Here is a 20867-nt window from a genome sequence, read left to right as displayed (position 1 = left end):
TATTTAGCAAATGTTGCGATATATTGTAGCATGTGATATGGTATATATGCATGCCTGTTTTATATTCTTGAGATATACATCTGTTGGTTTATTTGATAATACCTATGCTAGAGGATAGTTGTATCTTGCATATACCCTTAGTATAGGGACCCAAGGGTGAAAATATTTTCTAAAACCGGGAGTCGAGGATCCCGAGTAGATTTTATATGGATATGGATATATATATATATATATATATTTATATATATATATGGTTATAGTTTTCCAAACTATTAATCGAATAAGGTTTATTCGATAACTCTAAGCTTCATTTTATTATTGAATATTATTTCGAATATCATTCGAGGACTTATGACTCCTTTTATTTATTTATTGAATATTATTTGAATATTCATTTGAGGATGTATGACTCCTTTATTTTATTTAATGAATATTATTTATAATATTCATTCGAGGTATTATGACTCAGCTTATTTTATTTATTGAATATTATTTGAATATTCATTTGAGGATCTATGACTCCGATTATTTGCTGAAATATATTCTTTATTTTATTAAAGAATAAGATGTCAATAATCAAACTTATTTTCGATTATTCAAATAAAGATAATACTTTCATATAAGTATAGCTTTGGTTATTAATACTCGTTTCAAGTATAAATTTTAATACTTCTACTTCAATTATTTTTATAAAGACTATTCTTTATGGGAATATTATTTAATTAATAATATTCAGATATTTTCTAATATTCTGGGGACTGATTTACTTCATTAAATCAGCCTTACTCCAAACACTCTTTAAAGTGTTTTCGAGTCTTCAAAATGATTTTTAAAAGTCAGAGCGGATCCCAAAACTCATTTTTATATTTAAGATCTTCCTTTTTAAAGGGGATTTAAATACTCGCTCAAAACCTGGGGAATCCGGCTCTGTGGTGTATTTTATATTCGCAACGAGGTTGCAGATTTGGTAAATGAATTGATTACTTGCCCAACGTTCGGGAAGTAAGCCCATCTCATTGAGTCGGCATAAGCGACAGGCCGGGGTACGGTCTATTATTGAGTAAGTGGCTGGGTGGCAGTCCATCAACGCGTGAGGGGCCGGGGTACGGTCGAGCGCGAGGTCTTAATTATGACCAGGGTGATGACCGGTGAGGAATTCATCCATCTACAGTAGAAAAGGTTACTTATTGGTATCTTTGCCTGATCAGCGAGATATCGGGTTTATGCCAAAATTCTTTTCCTTTCCAAAATTCATTGGACGTTTCAAACTCTGTTCATACTTTACATAACAGAGGTTCCAGGAAATGTTTAAGAGATATATATATGTGGATATATATATATCGGGACTAAATAAAGTATCTCGTAACTTTATTTCATTCAATAATATTTCAAAGATTGAATCTATTCAAATCTTGTCTTGTAGTCTCATCTATGTGATGAACTTTTGAAACTGATTATAACTTGAACGGTGGTAGTTCAAGTAGTATTGGGAAAGATATAAGTATATTGGGGTATTTGGTAACCTCATCTTTTAAACTTATATCTAATTATTAATTGTCTTATGAATGACAAAGATTTTCAGAAAAACGTTGAGAAAAGGTTAGATATATGAGATCACCTTGCAACGATATTTTTTTTTATATATACAGTTATACACTGGGACTTTGTGTATATTATGCATGGAAGAGGACTTCCAATATTTTGAAAAGTATATATGTATATATACTGAATATTTTGCGACTTCATCGCATTAATATATCAAACTTGGTTCATTTCTTTTGACCAAGACTTTCATGAGTATTATGAGTAGGCTCATATATTGTAAATCATTATACATATTATTTTGGTGGGCTTGCTGCTCACCCTTGCTTTCTTCTTTCATCACACAACAACAGTTAGGAAAGATGACCAGACTCCAGCAGACCCAGCGCAAGCGCGTGGAAAGCGTTCCGCGTCTTCCCGTTGATGTCGTAGCTGCTATAGCTGCAGAGGTAGATCTATTGTAGATTAGACCATCTGCTTTTGGAGAATCAATTATGTATAATTATAACTTGTGGCAGATAATGGCAATTAACTGTAAATTTATCAAGTAATCGTTTTGGGTTGTAATAACTTTTAAATTGTGGATTCAAAGACTTGTACTTATTTGAATTTCATCTCTGAGACTATAACGGGTTGTGGTGTATGTTAGTGTGGGGTCACAGCATAAGGTTGGTTATTATTAATTAAGTGAAGTGATATTGTGGAAAGAAAGACCGTGACGACCCGGATCCCCGACCCCGGATCTGGGGGTGTTACAGAAATGGTATCAGAGCCAAGCGTTATAAACCTCAGAGATGATGGGACGTTAAGATAATAAGTTCACAAAGATAATAAGAACTCTTGCCAAGTTCATAGTCGGGCTACCTAACGTAGTACTGACAGTTAAAACCCTTATGGGAACCCTTATAAATATCGTGATAGGAGCGTAGTTCGTTATCGTATATGGTAGCGGGACTCCGAACCCTGAGGTTGAGGAGCAACATCGCGATGATATTTTATTACTAATTGGAGATCAGATTGTGGATCCGATAGAGTGTCCTAATGCAGGACCGGATGATGTTGATATTGAGGATTTAGCGGTTGAGGATGTTGTCCTAGAAGGGATAGTTGTTGAGGAGGATCCCATGGAGAATCCTGACAGGATTGGATAAAGGACCACTGATGAATTGATGACCATGGTTTGGTCGACTACCAGAGGTAGGATTGACCGGTCACTACCGGAGGTTCGTTCAAGTTTGTAAAGATAGTAGCCCCTTTAACGCGGCTTACTCGTAAGACTGAGAAGTTCGAATGGACAGAGAAATATGAGAACAGCTTTCAAGAACTGAAGCAGAGGTTGGTGATGGCCCCTATGCTGGCATTGCCGGATGGAAAAGGAGATTTTGTGAAGTGTAGTGACGCTTCGCACAAGGGCTTAGGGTGCGTGCTTATGCAGCACGGTAAGGTAATCGCGTACATGTCAAGACAATTAAGGTAGTATGAAATTCGATATCCCCGCTCATGAGCTTAGGCTCGTGGCAATAGTTTACCCTAAAGATTGGAGGCACTACTTGTATGGAGAGAAGTGCGAGAATTACCTAAGCCATAAGTGCTCTAGTACATTTTCACGTAGAAAGAGCTCAACATATGCCAGAGGAGGCAGTTAGAGCTAATCAAGGATTACAATTATGAGATTCTTTATCATTCGGGGAAAGCCAATGTGGTGGCTGATGCCCTTAGTAAAAAGGAGAGACTCAAGATGATAATGCCTTTTGGAGAGTTTATAAGAGATTTTGAGAAAATGGAAATAGAAGTGAAGGTAACCGGAGCCGGTACCGAAAAGCTGTTTGAGATTGCAATACAGCCCGAATTATTGGAAAAGAAAATATTGTGCCAGTAAAAGTGATGAATGAAGGCAGAGAGCCAACAAATAGGTATGAGATTAATACCGAGAGAGATGATAAGGGAATAATGAGGTATTCCTATAGAATTTGGGTTCCAAAGGTTTAAGAGCTTAAAGATGAAATCTTAGATGAAAGCTAGTTTGAGGAATAAGAGTTAGAGCAAACCCTGAACGTGATAGTCAGGGAGGTTGCCACCAAGACAAAAGGAACCCATAACATAATGGAGTGGAAAATGAGGATTTTAAATTAAAAGATGACCCCAATTATGGGGAGTAGGAAGAAACATTTAGACTGAGGAAACAAAAGTCGAAGCGAGATAAGGAGACCCGAGACGGTACTCCTATACGGGAATTCATGGACCTGTCTAAAAAGAACTTAGACTATTATCCCCAACCACCACCCTGAGGAGACAGTGCGGTGAGAAATTCTTACATGACCTTTAAGTCGCTAAGCTCTCAGAGTTCCAAGGAACAAGCTGACCCAGTCGAGGCAAGAGCCTGGCTAAAGGAAATAGATGAATCATTTGAGATTCTAAATGATTGACGAACCACAAAAGACTGTTTTTATCACTTACCCTCCTAAGAGAGAGGCCACCCGCCGGTAAAAGGCCAAGGAAGGCACGGAACAAGAGATTATAATAAACTGATTTAAGTTCAGTCAATTGTTTTCGGGAAAGTAATTCCCAAAGATAAGGAGATAGTGTAAAAGCTTTAGAGCCAGAACAAAGGCAGACGAGTATGATAAATTATGAATCTAAGTTGTAAAAGTTATCAAGATTCGTTCTGAGGACACGAATCCAGAATGACGGGATGTTTGGAATCAATGCTTATGTTGTGATGGTTCATGAAATAATGATAAGAGAAAGGGAAATAAAAAGGAACTGAAGTGGAAAGGGATATAAAGGCAAAGGAGTTTGAGGTATGATAAGGGAGTCGGGTATGAGGAAACCCTAAAGACTCATAGCAATAGAAATAGAAAAGTATGTAATCGTCCGGATGAGAGTGATTCACCATGAGTTAAAGTTGACGGTTGAAGGCATAAGAGATGCATATAGTTTATCCCCTGTAAGTTGGGAGGATTCGAGGAAACCTTGAGATAATTCGAAGGATAAATAATGAGACGCGGATAGACTAAGGGGATAAGAAAGTAAGAAATTAAGAAAATTGGATGAAGGAAGTGACCTTCAAGAAGGTGAAGTGTACGACCGGTGGCATGATACCCAGAAAGGGAGACGCCAGATATGAAAGATATCCCAACATTGAGGTGACTGTTGAGATAAACAACAAAAGTAAATAAGGAATTATTAAGAAGAAGTTCACGTTGAACACGACCAATATCTTCCAGAACATCCATGTTATCGTTATCAGATTAGGCAAGAAAAGCGGATAACCGTTGTTATCTTTTGGAGGCCATTTTGATTAACCTCATTTTGTATACAGATGTTATTGTAAAATTAGGCATTTACTATCGAGGTGGGAATGATTGAATAAGATACCCATATCAGGGATATATGACTTTATTTATCCATGGAAGGATGCTTGTACCTTTTTAAAGGTGGAATTAAGGCTAGAACATCGGTAACTTAAAATGAATCCTAGGGGAATGCATAAAGGTTTGCATTTCACCCTTAATAGGGACGGTATGAGTTTTGACAGTATGATTTGGAAAGGGTTAAGGTAACAATAACCTTTAAGAATTCGTGAAGAAATTTTCAGAAGTATATAGACAATGGTTCTAGTAATAGTAAATGGTATTTTGATATGCCCTGTATCTAGGGAATACAGGAGGAACGATCCAAGGATAACCTTAGAGGTTTTACAAGGAGAAAGGTAATATTCAAAATTCTCAAGAATAGAAATGTTGATAAAGGAAATATGACGTAATTATGATGTTGCCAAGTGGGGCACATGTTAAACCACGAGAAAGTATGGATCGAACCAGTAAAGGTTGAAATTATTCAGGGCAATTAGGACTTAAGATAAAAGATGTTCTAATTATGATTGAGAGTCAGTCATGACAGTGATTAACCTCTAAAGACTGAGGCAATAACTTATGGAAAAATGGTGATTTTTTTTTTTTTTTATTTTACTCATCAGATTTTAAGGAAAGCATTTTCACATAAGCTGTGATTGAAATAAGGTAAAAAATTTATTTGGAGATGGTTAAAGTGACATTGACTGTAAGGAAATTTTACTATCAGGAAAGGCCAAAGAGGTGGCCGACACTTTAAAGGTAAGAGGATAATTATAGGCGCTTGTGCCAAAAGAATACAGTGATGATGGTTAAAAAAAAAAAAAAAAAAAATGTGAAGGTTGTATTATGGTTTGGAAGATTGACATTCCTTCTGATGACTGTGCAATACCCAACCGTAATAGTAGTTAGTAAAGGTTTAATTCGTGTAATCGCCATGAGCGGGCTATCTATCTCAGAAGGTACTATCTTGAGAATGAGCCTGGACCATGTTTCAAAAGGACTAAACGAACCTTTGAGATCAGGAGTGTTCTTCATGAATCAGAAATGGTGATTATGTTACCTCCTTAGAAGGATTTGATACGACATGTATGGACTCCGTATGGTTAGCTATTAAGATTTCATGGAAAGTGAATGATGACAGTGGGTCAGTGGTGGACCATAGTAAGGCAGCAATGATTCTGCGAGTAATGAGCTGATTACAACCGTGAGAGTTGTATTGGAATAGGTGTCGAGATTGAGTACCCCTAATCGGGTCGTGGTAGTGTATAAGTTATCATTGATAGACTAATTAAGTAGAGTATCTACCTAGTGAATTATTATTCTTTCTTATCAATAGAGAGTCGTATTATTATACGAGGAAGGTTGCGGTGCAAGCATAGAATTCTAGTAGCGATGATCTCTAGAATGAGATCCCAGATTCGATTTTCGATGTCGAGGGAGTTTCAAAGGTAATTGTGCATAAGCTCGAGGAAGAGCATGGGTCCATAGAATGATGGACGGGATAGCGAAAATATTTAGGCATGTGAAATGTGATGCTATAACACTTGATGTTGATATAAATACATATATGTTTTGTTCTTCTATGACAAACCTCTATAGTTCAGAGGTAGATTCCAAGCCAGATATTTTATGGCAATAAAATTTTTTTTGAATATACAATTCTCTTCGATTCGTTCTTTTCTCTTCTTTCATTTCATATAAACTGAGAAGAACAACCCTTCCAGAAGGGGAGGTATTGCCGAATGACTATCTATCTGTGTGATAGAAGCCTAGTAGGATACCATCTATTGTTTAATTGCTTGTCAAGTACTAAAGGCTGGCCACCTTCTGTACTAACTATGCGATATAACAAGTGTTCATGATCATAGTGATCTCTCAACAAATTCCTTTAATTCTATTTGATTGATCAAATTTTGGAAAATAGAAACAACTGAAAAAGGAGTAATAAAGTGGTGGTAGTATGCGGAATGGGAACACATTCGTGATACTAAGGTTGACGTGGTTATTAAAAGGTTATAGAACGCTAACGAGCAAAAGTATAACCCGTATAATATTAGGAACGGAAGGTAGTAGCGATTACGAACTGGAAAATAATGGGTATTGAGAAGCAGAAGCTCTAATGTTAAAAGCAATAATGAGAGTCTGTGTAATAGACTTGAAAGAATTTGGAATGATCACTTAATTCGGATTGAGTTATCTTACGACAATAGATCCTATGTCATTATCGAGATGTCGCCTTATGAGATCATTGAGGGAAGACAATGTCGATCTCCCTTATGTTAGGATGAAGTTGTAGAGCGCAAGATGCTCGGACCCGCAGTAGTCCAAAAGATCAAGGATATGATAGATCTAATCAGAGGACGGCTGGTAGTAGCCCAAGATGGACATGATAAGTATGTTGATTTGAAACGAAAGGATAAAGAGTATGAAATAGGGGACCTAGTAATGTTATAGGTATCCCTTGGAGAGGATTGATGAGGTTCGGAAAGAAATGAAAGCTAAGTCCACGAATTGCTGGACCCTTGGATATATTAAGACGTATTGGGAGGATAGCATAGAAGCTAGCCCTAACCCCGAACATGTAGCAGGTCGTAACGTGTTTCACGTATCAATGTTAAGGAAGTGTAATTTAGATGCCAGACAAATAGGGGCATATGAGCGCATAGACATGCAACCAGACGTAACCTATATGGAGCAACCAGGAAGGGTATAGATTAAGAAGGTATCCCTATTCATTTCTATCTGATTCCGGGACGGAATCCTTTTAAGGAGGGGAGACTGTAATAACCCCAAATTTTTGAGAAATTTTGAAACCCTTATGAATAGTGTTTTTGCTGAATGAGAAAACTTTTCATGCCACGCTATGTAGGGGTTCTGTTATTGATCTTATGGGATATTATTAGTACTCTATGTAGTATATAAGTGTATGTAAAGATCGTCAGAATCCAATTCCGAACACTTTGGTTTTTCCCGGAAATCCACAATATACGGAGAGAATTGAGTATAAGGTAACAGGATAAAAAGGATTTAAATTAAAGGATTATAAAAGAGGATCATAGAAGGAATATAATATATTGAGAAAGGTTAAGGGAACCTAAGTAATAAGATCCCGGGTATGATCCTTCAAACGATAAAACGAGAACGAAAGTTAAGCGAACCGTATAGCAGATCAGCGGTCATTAGGCAAACGATTAGGAAGTTAATCAAAGGGATTAATGGGAATGATGTCATCCAACCAATAGAAAGAAGGCAAGGAAGGAAGGATGACATCATGTGGATGAGATAAGCATGACATAGGAAGGAGGAGGTGTGGTGGCTTTGTAACCACACAAATCCAAGGGCAAGAAGGTACTTTACTAAAGCAAAAACAAAACCAAATCAACCAACCAAGCAAATCATTTCATTTTCATCAAACAAAACACAAAATTCTTCTTTCTCCATGGAAGCTCACGGGTCCTTTTCTTAATTTTTGAAGATCCAAGCTCCTCCACTTACTATTTAGCAAGGTAATTATCCTAGCTTCTCCTAGTTAAGTTACATACTTCCTATAAGTTTAAGCTTCTAAATCCAAGCCAATCTTTTTCTATAAATCATCAAAGAAGATGGTGAATAGTGTTTTCAAGAACTAAAATTTGTGTTCTTGAAGTTTTGTTTAGATTAAGCTTGGATAAAGACTTTAAAGGTGATTCCAAGCCATCCTCTTGATTCTCCACTCTCCAAGGAAGGTATAAACTACAAACCCTAGCTTTAGTTTTGAGTAATTAGGATTGAATGTGTTTGATTTAGCATATGTGAAGCATGATGCTTGAATGGTTGAAGTTTGGTTGAGTTGTAGAGATTAGTTGGTTTTGTTGTATTGTTGGAGTTGTAAATCTTGGTAATGAGTTAAAGAACTTAAGTATGATTAAAGTTAAGTTTAGGCATAAGTATGAATGATTAAATTGAATTGGTTGGGGTTGTTATGATGTGATAAGGATGGATGATTGTTGTATGATGGATTTGAGGTTGGATTTGGGGTTGATTTGGAATGGGTTTGAATGGTTTAAAAAATGGGAAATCGCGTAAACATAGCCGTCGTAACGTCCGATTTTCTTTGGACTGTTTTTGTGCATAGCATTAGGACCCGAGAACCCCCTGCTAGATTGTGACCACTGCCATGTTTAGATAGCTCATGTTACGAGCTTCGTTTTGATATATAGTTCGTTCGATTCCGATTTACGGTTTAGGAGAAACGACCGTTTCAAGTAACGGCGTTTCACGAACGAAACTTTTTCCCTCACCTTACTTTGAAATGTAGGTTAAAGACCAAAAAGGGTTAATTAATGCATGAAACATTTATGGTAAGTGTTTTAGGCAGTTGGTAAGTCACTCGCGAAGGAATCGCTTTAAAACTCGTAAAGGTTAAATTATTAAAAATGGTGGAGCCGAGGGTACCCGAGTGACTTAAGCGAATCAGTGAGCGCAAAACAAGCGTTAGAGTCTAAGTTAGTTAAAGTATAGATTTACAAGTGATTTTGGTTTAATTCCAACTTACTTGTTGTTTATAGGTTACCAGACTCGTCCCGAGCCTTTTATCACCCCAAGTCGCTCAGGCAAGTTTTCTACCCGTTATACTGTTGTTGTGATGTAAATGTATGTATATGCATTATCTTGTGATATTGCATGATTGTTATTTAGCAAATGTTGCGATATATTGTAGCATGTGATATGGTATATATGCATGCCTGTTTTATATTCTTGAGATATACATCTGTTGGTTTATTTGATAATACCTATGCTAGAGGATAGTTGTATCTTGCATATACCCTTAGTATAGGGACCCAAGGGTGAAAATATTTTCTAAAACCGGGAGTCGAGGATCCCGAGTAGATTTTATATGGATATGGATATATATATATATATATATTTATATATATATATGGTTATAGTTTTCCAAACTATTAATCGAATAAGGTTTATTCGATAACTCTAAGCTTCATTTTATTATTGAATATTATTTCGAATATCATTCGAGGACTTATGACTCCTTTTATTTATTTATTGAATATTATTTGAATATTCATTTGAGGATGTATGACTCCTTTATTTTATTTAATGAATATTATTTATAATATTCATTCGAGGTATTATGACTCAGCTTATTTTATTTATTGAATATTATTTGAATATTCATTTGAGGATCTATGACTCCGATTATTTGCTGAAATATATTCTTTATTTTATTAAAGAATAAGATGTCAATAATCAAACTTATTTTCGATTATTCAAATAAAGATAATACTTTCATATAAGTATAGCTTTGGTTATTAATACTCGTTTCAAGTATAAATTTTAATACTTCTACTTCAATTATTTTTATAAAGACTATTCTTTATGGGAATATTATTTAATTAATAATATTCAGATATTTTCTAATATTCTGGGGACTGATTTACTTCATTAAATCAGCCTTACTCCAAACACTCTTTAAAGTGTTTTCGAGTCTTCAAAATGATTTTTAAAAGTCAGAGCGGATCCCAAAACTCATTTTTATATTTAAGATCTTCCTTTTTAAAGGGGATTTAAATACTCGCTCAAAACCTGGGGAATCCGGCTCTGTGGTGTATTTTATATTCGCAACGAGGTTGCAGATTTGGTAAATGAATTGATTACTTGCCCAACGTTCGGGAAGTAAGCCCATCTCATTGAGTCGGCATAAGCGACAGGCCGGGGTACGGTCTATTATTGAGTAAGTGGCTGGGTGGCAGTCCATCAACGCGTGAGGGGCCGGGGTACGGTCGAGCGCGAGGTCTTAATTATGACCAGGGTGATGACCGGTGAGGAATTCATCCATCTACAGTAGAAAAGGTTACTTATTGGTATCTTTGCCTGATCAGCGAGATATCGGGTTTATGCCAAAATTCTTTTCCTTTCCAAAATTCATTGGACGTTTCAAACTCTGTTCATACTTTACATAACAGAGGTTCCAGGAAATGTTTAAGAGATATATATATGTGGATATATATATATATCGGGACTAAATAAAGTATCTCGTAACTTTATTTCATTCAATAATATTTCAAAGATTGAATCTATTCAAATCTTGTCTTGTAGTCTCATCTATGTGATGAACTTTTGAAACTGATTATAACTTGAACGGTGGTAGTTCAAGTAGTATTGGGAAAGATATAAGTATATTGGGGTATTTGGTAACCTCATCTTTTAAACTTATATCTAATTATTAATTGTCTTATGAATGACAAAGATTTTCAGAAAAACGTTGAGAAAAGGTTAGATATATGAGATCACCTTGCAACGATATTTTTTTTTATATATACAGTTATACACTGGGACTTTGTGTATATTATGCATGGAAGAGGACTTCCAATATTTTGAAAAGTATATATGTATATATACTGAATATTTTGCGACTTCATCGCATTAATATATCAAACTTGGTTCATTTCTTTTGACCAAGACTTTCATGAGTATTATGAGTAGGCTCATATATTGTAAATCATTATACATATTATTTTGGTGGGCTTGCTGCTCACCCTTGCTTTCTTCTTTCATCACACAACAACAGTTAGGAAAGATGACCAGACTCCAGCAGACCCAGCGCAAGCGCGTGGAAAGCGTTCCGCGTCTTCCCGTTGATGTCGTAGCTGCTATAGCTGCAGAGGTAGATCTATTGTAGATTAGACCATCTGCTTTTGGAGAATCAATTATGTATAATTATAACTTGTGGCAGATAATGGCAATTAACTGTAAATTTATCAAGTAATCGTTTTGGGTTGTAATAACTTTTAAATTGTGGATTCAAAGACTTGTACTTATTTGAATTTCATCTCTGAGACTATAACGGGTTGTGGTGTATGTTAGTGTGGGGTCACAGCATAAGGTTGGTTATTATTAATTAAGTGAAGTGATATTGTGGAAAGAAAGACCGTGACGACCCGGATCCCCGACCCCGGATCTGGGGGTGTTACACTTACAGATACCTCAGTTAGTGAAACAGATACTGGTAAATGCAGATCCTCAAACCTACACATCTGTTTACCCTGATGTTCAACCCAACAACACATCCCAGCCACCATAACAGCCATCAGAACATACCACATCTACCCAAACACCTCAACCTTCCCAACCTCAACCTACTCAACCCTCAATCAGGACATATTTCAAACCATCACAGTCATCTCAACCTCAACCTTCAGCACATCATGTGCAGCCTTCTTCTACTAGAGCAACAACATCATGATCTAAGAAAGTTTCACAGCAGAAATGAAGGAGGATCATCTTGAGAGATGAATCAGATGATGAGGCACAGGTTCAACCTACAGAACCTGTTGTTACTGTAGCTGAGAAAGTCTCTTCTCAGAAAGATACAGAGACTGGGAGTTCTAGGTCCCTGAAAAGGCCTAGAACATTAATTCTGATGATGCAACTCCTACAGTCTCCTCAAAAGCTAAAAGATTTAAAACATTAGCAAAAAGGCCTGCAGATTCTGGTAAAGGAATGGAAGCAGCAGCTAAGGAAGGGGGTCAGGAATCTCTGATCTCACAAGACCCTGTTGAAGCTCACAATTCTCCAAGTGCTGATCCAGACCTTCTTGCAACTCATCACTCTCCACTTCATGAGCCAGAAATAACTCATATTCCCACACCTCCAGTATCTCCAGTACATGCTGATAACCAGGGGCCAAGTGATGAAATTGACATTCATAACTTGGAAGTGCCTCAGGTTTTGTATCTAGAAGCTCCACCAACTCAAATCACTCCACCAACAACACCAATTCTAGATGCTGATTTTAATGAAGATATTCCTTCTACACCAATTCTGAATCTGGATGATGAAAATCAGAATTTAGGTGGGCATCAAGGTTTGGCTGTTGATCAGAACTTAGTTGGAGATCAGCACTTAGAGGATGATGTTGAAGCCTCAATAGCCTCTCATACTATTCTTTTATCAGAGGATGCTGATGATGCTGATTTTATAAGTTCTGATGTTGCTAATATTGAACTTACTGGTGAAGCTGCTGTCAATGTAGATGCTGATGCAGCTGGTCCATCAGGACATGCACCTCAACAAATTGTTCATAAAGCTGACTTAGTCAAGAAGTTTGTTACAGGGGAAACACCAGTACCTTGGAGTGAAACTCCTAGAGGAAGGGAGTGGACTAAGGAATGGAACAAAGTTACTTTTGTTCCTTCTTCAATTATACTTGCTGAGCACTTGGCAAAAGCTGATGAGATGCTAGTCAATGATGATTTCAAGATACAGCTAAGAGTTACTGCACTCAGTACAAGACACCTTCAAGGTCAACAATCTGTAACTCAGGCCAAGGTGGACAAAATTCAAGAATCTATCAATCAGCAAGATATGGTTGCCAAGATGGACAAGAAAAGGTTTTTCAAACCTACTTTTGACAGAATTGAGTACATTGAGAAAACCCAAGAGAAGCAACAGTGTCAGATTGATGAAATTTTGAAGAATCAAACTTCTCATCAAAATCAACTCAATGAGATCCAATCCTCAGTGGAATTGCTACTCTCTCTTCTTTTACCTGCTGATGCCAAAAAGGGGGAGAAAGAAATTAAGTCCAAATGCAAAACTGTTAAGACACTGAAGGGAAAGGATGATGAAAAAGATGACCAGGGAAACTTTGGAATGGGTGGAGGTCAGGGTCAAGGTAAAGGTCTTTCATCAAGCAAAGCTGGAACTACAAGTCGAAGAATAAGTTTTGATACCGGTAAAAGGATAAGTTCTGATGAACATCTGGAACTTGATGAGGAAATTTCAAGACAGTTATTTCTGAAAGAAAATCCAGGAATGGACTTTGAGAGTCTAAAGGTAGAAGAAGCTAGACTTAAGTTAGAAAAAGTCAACTCCAAATCTAAAGCTTCTGTTGGTGAAAAGAAACTTCCTAAGGCTAAAGGCATTGTGATAAGAGAAAGGACAAATCCCGAGGCAACCAAGGCCAAATCACAAATGGAGATAGATCCAAGGTCCAAGGGAAAGGAAAAAGTTGATGAACCTGTAAAGGTTTATGTGCCATTTATGGATGAAGAAATGTCTGATGAAGATGCTAGTCTTACTCTGATACAAAGTAAGATTTCTCAAACAACTTCTAATATGGCTCAAGTTGTTCAGAGTCAAGATATAGTAAGTTCTGATATGACGATGAAGCAAGCAACCTCTGACATAGCTCAAGTTGGCTTGATATCAGAAGATAAGGAAAAGGAAACCTCAGACATTGCTCATGTTAAACCTTCAAAGTTACTCCTACCAGGATTCACCAAAGCTAAACAGACTCAACCTTTGAAGACTACAACAAGTGGTTTTGAAGCAAGAGTGGTTACAGGAAAAGAAGCAAGAGATAAATCTGGATTGGATAGTGCTGATGAAAGAAGAATACAGAACACAACCAATGATCCAACTTCTTTAAGTGAACCAGGTGTTGGAACAACTCCTGAAAGATTGAATCAGCTTGAATCTGTACAAATGGTTTACCATACATTCTTGAAAGAACACATCTTGTTATATTTTATGATAGATGGAAGGCTATACCATATTAGGCAGAATGTTATACCACTGAAGTATTTTGAGGAACTAGAACATGTTCTATTCCTACTTCAAGTGAAGAACAGATTAACAGATAGTGCTGTAAATTATTTGAGGACTCAAATTCAGAGGCAGAAGAAGCTTTATTCTGTAAAGTCTGTCAGCACATACTGTCCTAAGTACAGAGATCACAAGGGTGATATTGTCAAGATGAAGCCTAACTCTGCTAAGATTATAACTACCTTTCTGGGTTATAAAGCTGTGGAATTCAATCTTGAGTCTGACAAGGCATATTTGATCAGACTAGATCAAGACATAAGAAAAGCTAGAATAAATGATCTCGGGGCTGCTATCTTTTAAATTGGTGAAGATACAGTTGAATTGAAGAATGCTAAAAGGAGGATGGTTAATGAACTTGAATATGCTGATAGATGTTTGTTAAAGAACTATCTCAGAACAACTCCTGATATCAAAGAGATCAGTAATTGAAGCCAAGTCAAATATCTACAACTGCTTAAATTCTGATGTGTATACAGACTGAAACTGTTATCAGACCTTGAGGATGGTAAAGCTAGAAGGACTGTAAGTTGTAGTTATCTAGTCAAATTTTCATGTATTTGTACTTAATGTTTTTGACATCATCAAATATCTGTTGAACTTGTATATTATGCTAATTTACAAGTTGAGGGAGATTGTTAGATATATTTGATAATGTCATGTCTAATATGATTTGTGTTTAGTTTTCAGATCTTACTTAACAGGACAAATCAGTACTTATACTGGAGTCAGGACTTAAGATATCAGAACTTAAGTTGTCAGAACTTAAGTTATCAGGAGATATTTATCAGGAGATAATATCAGGTTATTAAGGAGACTTTCAGATAAGGAAGGCGGCTGATTGAAAGGAAAGAAGATCAAGACAAACGCAAGAAGAGATATGCATGAAGAAGGAATTCTATGAAGAATAGAATACTTGGAAGAAAAGATAACTAGTTGATATATTTTAGGAAGCAGAATTATATTCCATATTAATTAGAATATTATCTTGTAACTGTGTAGTATATAAACGCAAACATAGGATTTACACTAAATCTGTTATCATAATCGAAGTTATTATTCATTGTAACCCTAGCAGCTCTCGTGATAATTTGTTCATCACTGAGAGAGGACAGTTCCATATTGTAACAAAGTTTAATAAAGTTTGTTTTCTGTTACTTGTGTTCTTTAATTCGATTTGATTGTGATAAACACTGTATTCAACCCCCTTCTACAGTGTGTATGACCTAAAATACCACGTCACTACCTAGGTTTAATTTAAATTATGAGTTCGACTAGAAAAATGTTACCAACAAAGAAAAGTCTTCTGATATCTTATGTTGGTAAAAATTAATATCTTTGAGTTCTTTATAAAACCAAGTCAAATGATATTATGTATCAAAATTACTAGTTTCAAAATCAGAATTTTACCCATTTTAAAAAAATACTCGAAACTTAACTACATGACCTAGCCGAAAATACATCATCACTATTTAAGTTTAATAAATTTAAATTACGAGCTCGACGAGAATATCTTACCAATAAGGATAAATTTTATAATATATTATATTAATAAAAAATAATATTTTTGGGGTTTTTATACGATCAAATCAATTGGTATTATGTATTTATACATTATTACATCTGGAACTTGACCCAATATTTAAATTTATTCAAAATTTGACATGAGATGTCACAAGCTCTGTTAAAACTACGAAGATATACTAAATCGATTTATTTATTAATGTTTCACTTTAAAAAATTAGGTTTAAAATATTACTCAATGATGGTGAATTTATAAAGAAGTGCTCCTAAATTCCTATTTTTTATTCTCTTTATAAATTAATAATTTTCATTAACATGTTATTTGAAAAATGGTAAGACATTTGATGCTTTTTTATAAAAAAATAGTTTATTTATTGCATTATTTAATTAAATGTATATTTTTTTTCAAATATTTGTGAGACAAATCCTAAATTTTATATTATTCAATTTGATATGGTTATTATAAGTAATCATATACTTAAAGTCCCTATTTTTTTGTGGAGTTCCGGAGTCCAAAATCCTAACTTTATATTACAATCTAATCTAACGGTTCAGATTTTATGTTCTAATAATTTAAAAACTAAAATAATAAATTACATGATATAAACATGTGTTATGATGTTATATCATTAATATTTAGCAAATTGAATATTTACGTGTTATATAACATGAATAGGTATGTTCTTCAAACTAATCTTGTTCAATAAAATTATATGTTCTACAATGTTCAACTTGTCAAATGTATGAGATTTGCAAAATATTTATTAAAATAATGATATTTGTAGAACCTGATTCACATTATAATACGTTTTACATAAAAAATTATACTATTTTACTTGCAAATATATTAATGGGCTCCCTTACTAAACTGAATACAAGGACTCAATATAATTTAACGCATATATATATATATATATATATATATATATATATATATATATAGGAAACTTGAAAAATTATCTAATTTTAGAAAAAATAATATACAATGTTATCAAGTTACTATAAAAAGAAATATTGGAATCATAAATGAAAGAAACTTTAAAATAATTTGAATGATGATATTAGTACAAATTTATCTTCAGATTCTTGAAAAAAAACTTCTAAATATCAGTAGTTAGTCTTGACGATATATGAATTATTTTTATGTCACATCCATGACTAATGCTCTGTTGAGTAAAAATAGATATTGTTTAATTTTCGATGCTACTACGACTACGATACATAAATAATTGTAATTTATTTATTAGATAATTATAATTTTTGAATAATCATAAATACATGTTATTTGAGTAATTAACTGAATAACAATTAGATATATATACATGACCAATATATCTAGCACATAAATAAACGAGATCAACATAACTTACTCAAAAATATAATAAATAATAATTTACATACATACACACACATGTGACTTTATCTTTACCAATATTAAAAGATTCAATTTTGATGGTGTATTTCAGAGTTATTGATATATAAACTAGAAGAAAATAACAAAAGTCTTTTCTGTTCTGAAAATAAGAATGATCAATTAAATTTAAGTTTTTTTTTCAATGTGTTAAAAACTAAATAGATTATGTCAATTTTAATTTATAAATTGACAATTATCTAACATCTTATAAAATTAACTTTGAATAATAGAGAGGATTAAAAGCTAATTACACGGTCGAGATCAACTTTAGTTAATGAATTAAGACATTAGCAATGATATTAAATCAACATAAATGTAGAATTAAAAAAATAACATTTTTCTTAAATTTAGATTAATTGTAGTGTAAATTCTACTTTGTTGAATAATACGATTGCAGGTCTTGACCATTTTAATTATGCATTACTAATCTTTTTAAATTAAGCAAGATAATTGTAAATTAGTAATGACTTTAGTAATAAAAAATCTCATTACTCCTGGTTTATTTGACCAAAACTCAAAAAATTTACTCGACTCTGCAATATACATATATGTTAATTTTTAGTTTATTTTTATAAACATATTGACAATATTTGATGGATTAACTTCAATATTTTCCTTTTACACGTACACTGAATACTCTGCTTATATTTATTTAGTAAATACAAATTACACGATATAAATAAGAAAATATGTGTTATTATTAATGAGATATATTAAAAATGTTATGAACGTTATTAATATTTTACATGAAAATCATACACATTGATAGATACTCAAATTATATTTGATATGTTTTAGATATTATATAATATTTATCAATAAGAAAATGATCAATAATTTTACTAATATAATTGTGTGTGTAAAAAAAAAATTTAGAAAATGACTCGTGCCTAGCACAGGTTATTATGCTAGTTCACAAAAATTAAATATATATTCATATACACCATAATTATGTACCAAATAAAGGATAACTTTATTAGTTCAATAAAGCCCCGGATCATATACATATGCAAAGATTTGGGTTTGTATGTCCACAGTCCACAGTAGAGGACAAAAAATCGATATGTACGATCAATGTACCAAAACATGTTCACCAGTTAGCTATTTAATAATCCACTTTTTTTTTTATCGTAGGTAACCCGCAGCCGCTACCCTTTGGGTGCGCACTGGGTAAACCCTACGGGCTCACGCAATAGCCTGCAAACCACGTGAACCAAGGTAAACCGCATTTAAGCGACAGGCTCTGACTCAGGAGGCATAATCATAAATTCTCCTCCCGTGTGATTCGAACCTGTGACCAAGAGGACAATTTTCCTCTCTTTAACCAACTGAGCCAACCCTTGCGGGCTAATCCACTTTTTTTTAATCTAAGTAAAGCTGGAAACATTAGCTAATAACAAAACACGTATATGTAAATCCATGGTTGATATATAGAAATTGTTTTAAGATTGTTGTCAATCTTGTACTATATAAACATTATTATATACAGTGAATATATAATTAATTCACAAGAATCTTGCTTATTTTTAAATCACATAAATATATAAAAATTAATAATAAAATTAGGAAAAGGATTTCAGAAAACAAACAGAGATTAGATTTAATCTCAAGTCCAAAAAACTGTCTTCTTAAAGTAGTTTCATCCCGCACTGTCCATATTTAACGACCTGCTTCCCAGGATAAACGAGATATTAATAAAATCGATAAATCAAAAATACTCCTAGTGAACTTGAACCATTTAAGACCACCGTTAATTAAATAACATATAAGATTTCATTTTAAAATTAGGCAAATTGAAACACATTTTTATAAATAAGTTGGAATTTATCTACTCTTTATTACATCATATCTAAAGTCTTATTTTAAAAAATAGTCAAATTAACTTTTTATACAAATTTTAGATTCACTTTTTATTTAAACTTTAAATTGCAATTCAATTATTATAATTGGAGCAAATAATGATTAAATAATTTACTTTATGCCCCCTCGTCCATCCAATTACTTTTCAGTTTTACAATTTAACCCCGTCACTTTTGCAAGACCCACCGTCACCTTAGGAAATAGTAGTATAAGTGTAAATAATTCAAACTGTTCGTGAACTATTTGTGCTGAACTCGTAAAAATTTTGAATTCTCTCAAAAATAGTCGAGCTGAACTCAAACGCGAGATTTTCAAATTTTTAACCGAGCCGAACTCAAGTTTCAAATTATTCGGCTCGTAAGATTCGCGAGCCTTATCGAGCCTATATTATTTTTAATTTTTATTATAAATATATTTTATATAAATATTTAATATTTATTATATATTATTTATTTTTATCGAGTTGAACTCGAGTCGAACTCGAGTCGAACCGATTACATTTTGAATTTTTGTTAATATTTAATGAATTAATTCGAGCTTTCAAGCCGAAATCGAGCCTACTGAACCGTTTTACGAGCCGAGTTTTGAACTTGAAATTAAAGATTCGATCGAGTTCGAGTTCGAGTTCGAGTCCGAACTATTTAATCGAGTTCGATCCAAGCCTGACCGTATTCGACTCGGCTCGATTTACACCCCTACCTACTACCACATTAGCACCACGTCAGCAAAAACCACCGCCACATCAGTGTAACATCAGCGGTGAGCCCCTACCCTGTCAACAGGGTACCCCCTGCTGCCCCCTGCTACGTGAGACATCATCGTTTATTTGTAATTTAGTGATTGCTGATGTGTAGCATAATAATCTAGCATTTACAAGTACGTAATTCAATGGTTATTATGATATTACATTTTAGTTATTTTTTATAATTTAGTAATTATTAACAGGTAATTTAATGATTACTTGTAATTTATTAATCACTGATACGTAATTTAGTGAATATCATTATCGTACTATCATCCCAAGATAAGAGTGTCTCCAAAAAAGGATTGTCATGTTAGTTGTCAACTTTGTCAAATCATCATATATATTAATATTTTATTTTTATTCAATTTTATATCAACTTGACAACATTCTATTTCAATAATTAGCAACCTTTAATTGTTGCCTGTGTAGTTCCTTAAATTAAATTGTAACTAATTCATAAACTAAAAAAGGTATTATTGATATAAATTTTTTACATTTGTATATGTATTTTGATTATTTTAGGAAGTTGCCAAGTTTTGGTAAGCTGTTGGCAACCATACAACTCCAATAAATTTGAGAACCAAGGATACCGTGACACATAAGATTTGACAAACTCTTGAAACTCTATCGGAGATGCTATAACATCACTTACGTTATATTACACTAATTTCTAGTTTTACTCTAATTTGATTTACATTGGAATAGGACGCTACACACAACAGTATTATTGTGAGTTGTGACCTATACCATTAAATCATTAAGACCTCGTTTGATTAGATATATCCAAACTTTGGAAACCCAGACTGAGGTCATTTGTTAAGCGCCG

This window comes from Apium graveolens, chromosome 3 (genome assembly GCF_009905375.1).
Source record: "Apium graveolens cultivar Ventura chromosome 3, ASM990537v1, whole genome shotgun sequence".
In the NCBI taxonomy this organism is placed as follows: Eukaryota; Viridiplantae; Streptophyta; class Magnoliopsida; order Apiales; family Apiaceae; genus Apium; species Apium graveolens.
The sequence above is the reverse complement of the archived record's forward strand: the minus strand, read 5'-3'. Positions refer to the sequence as shown.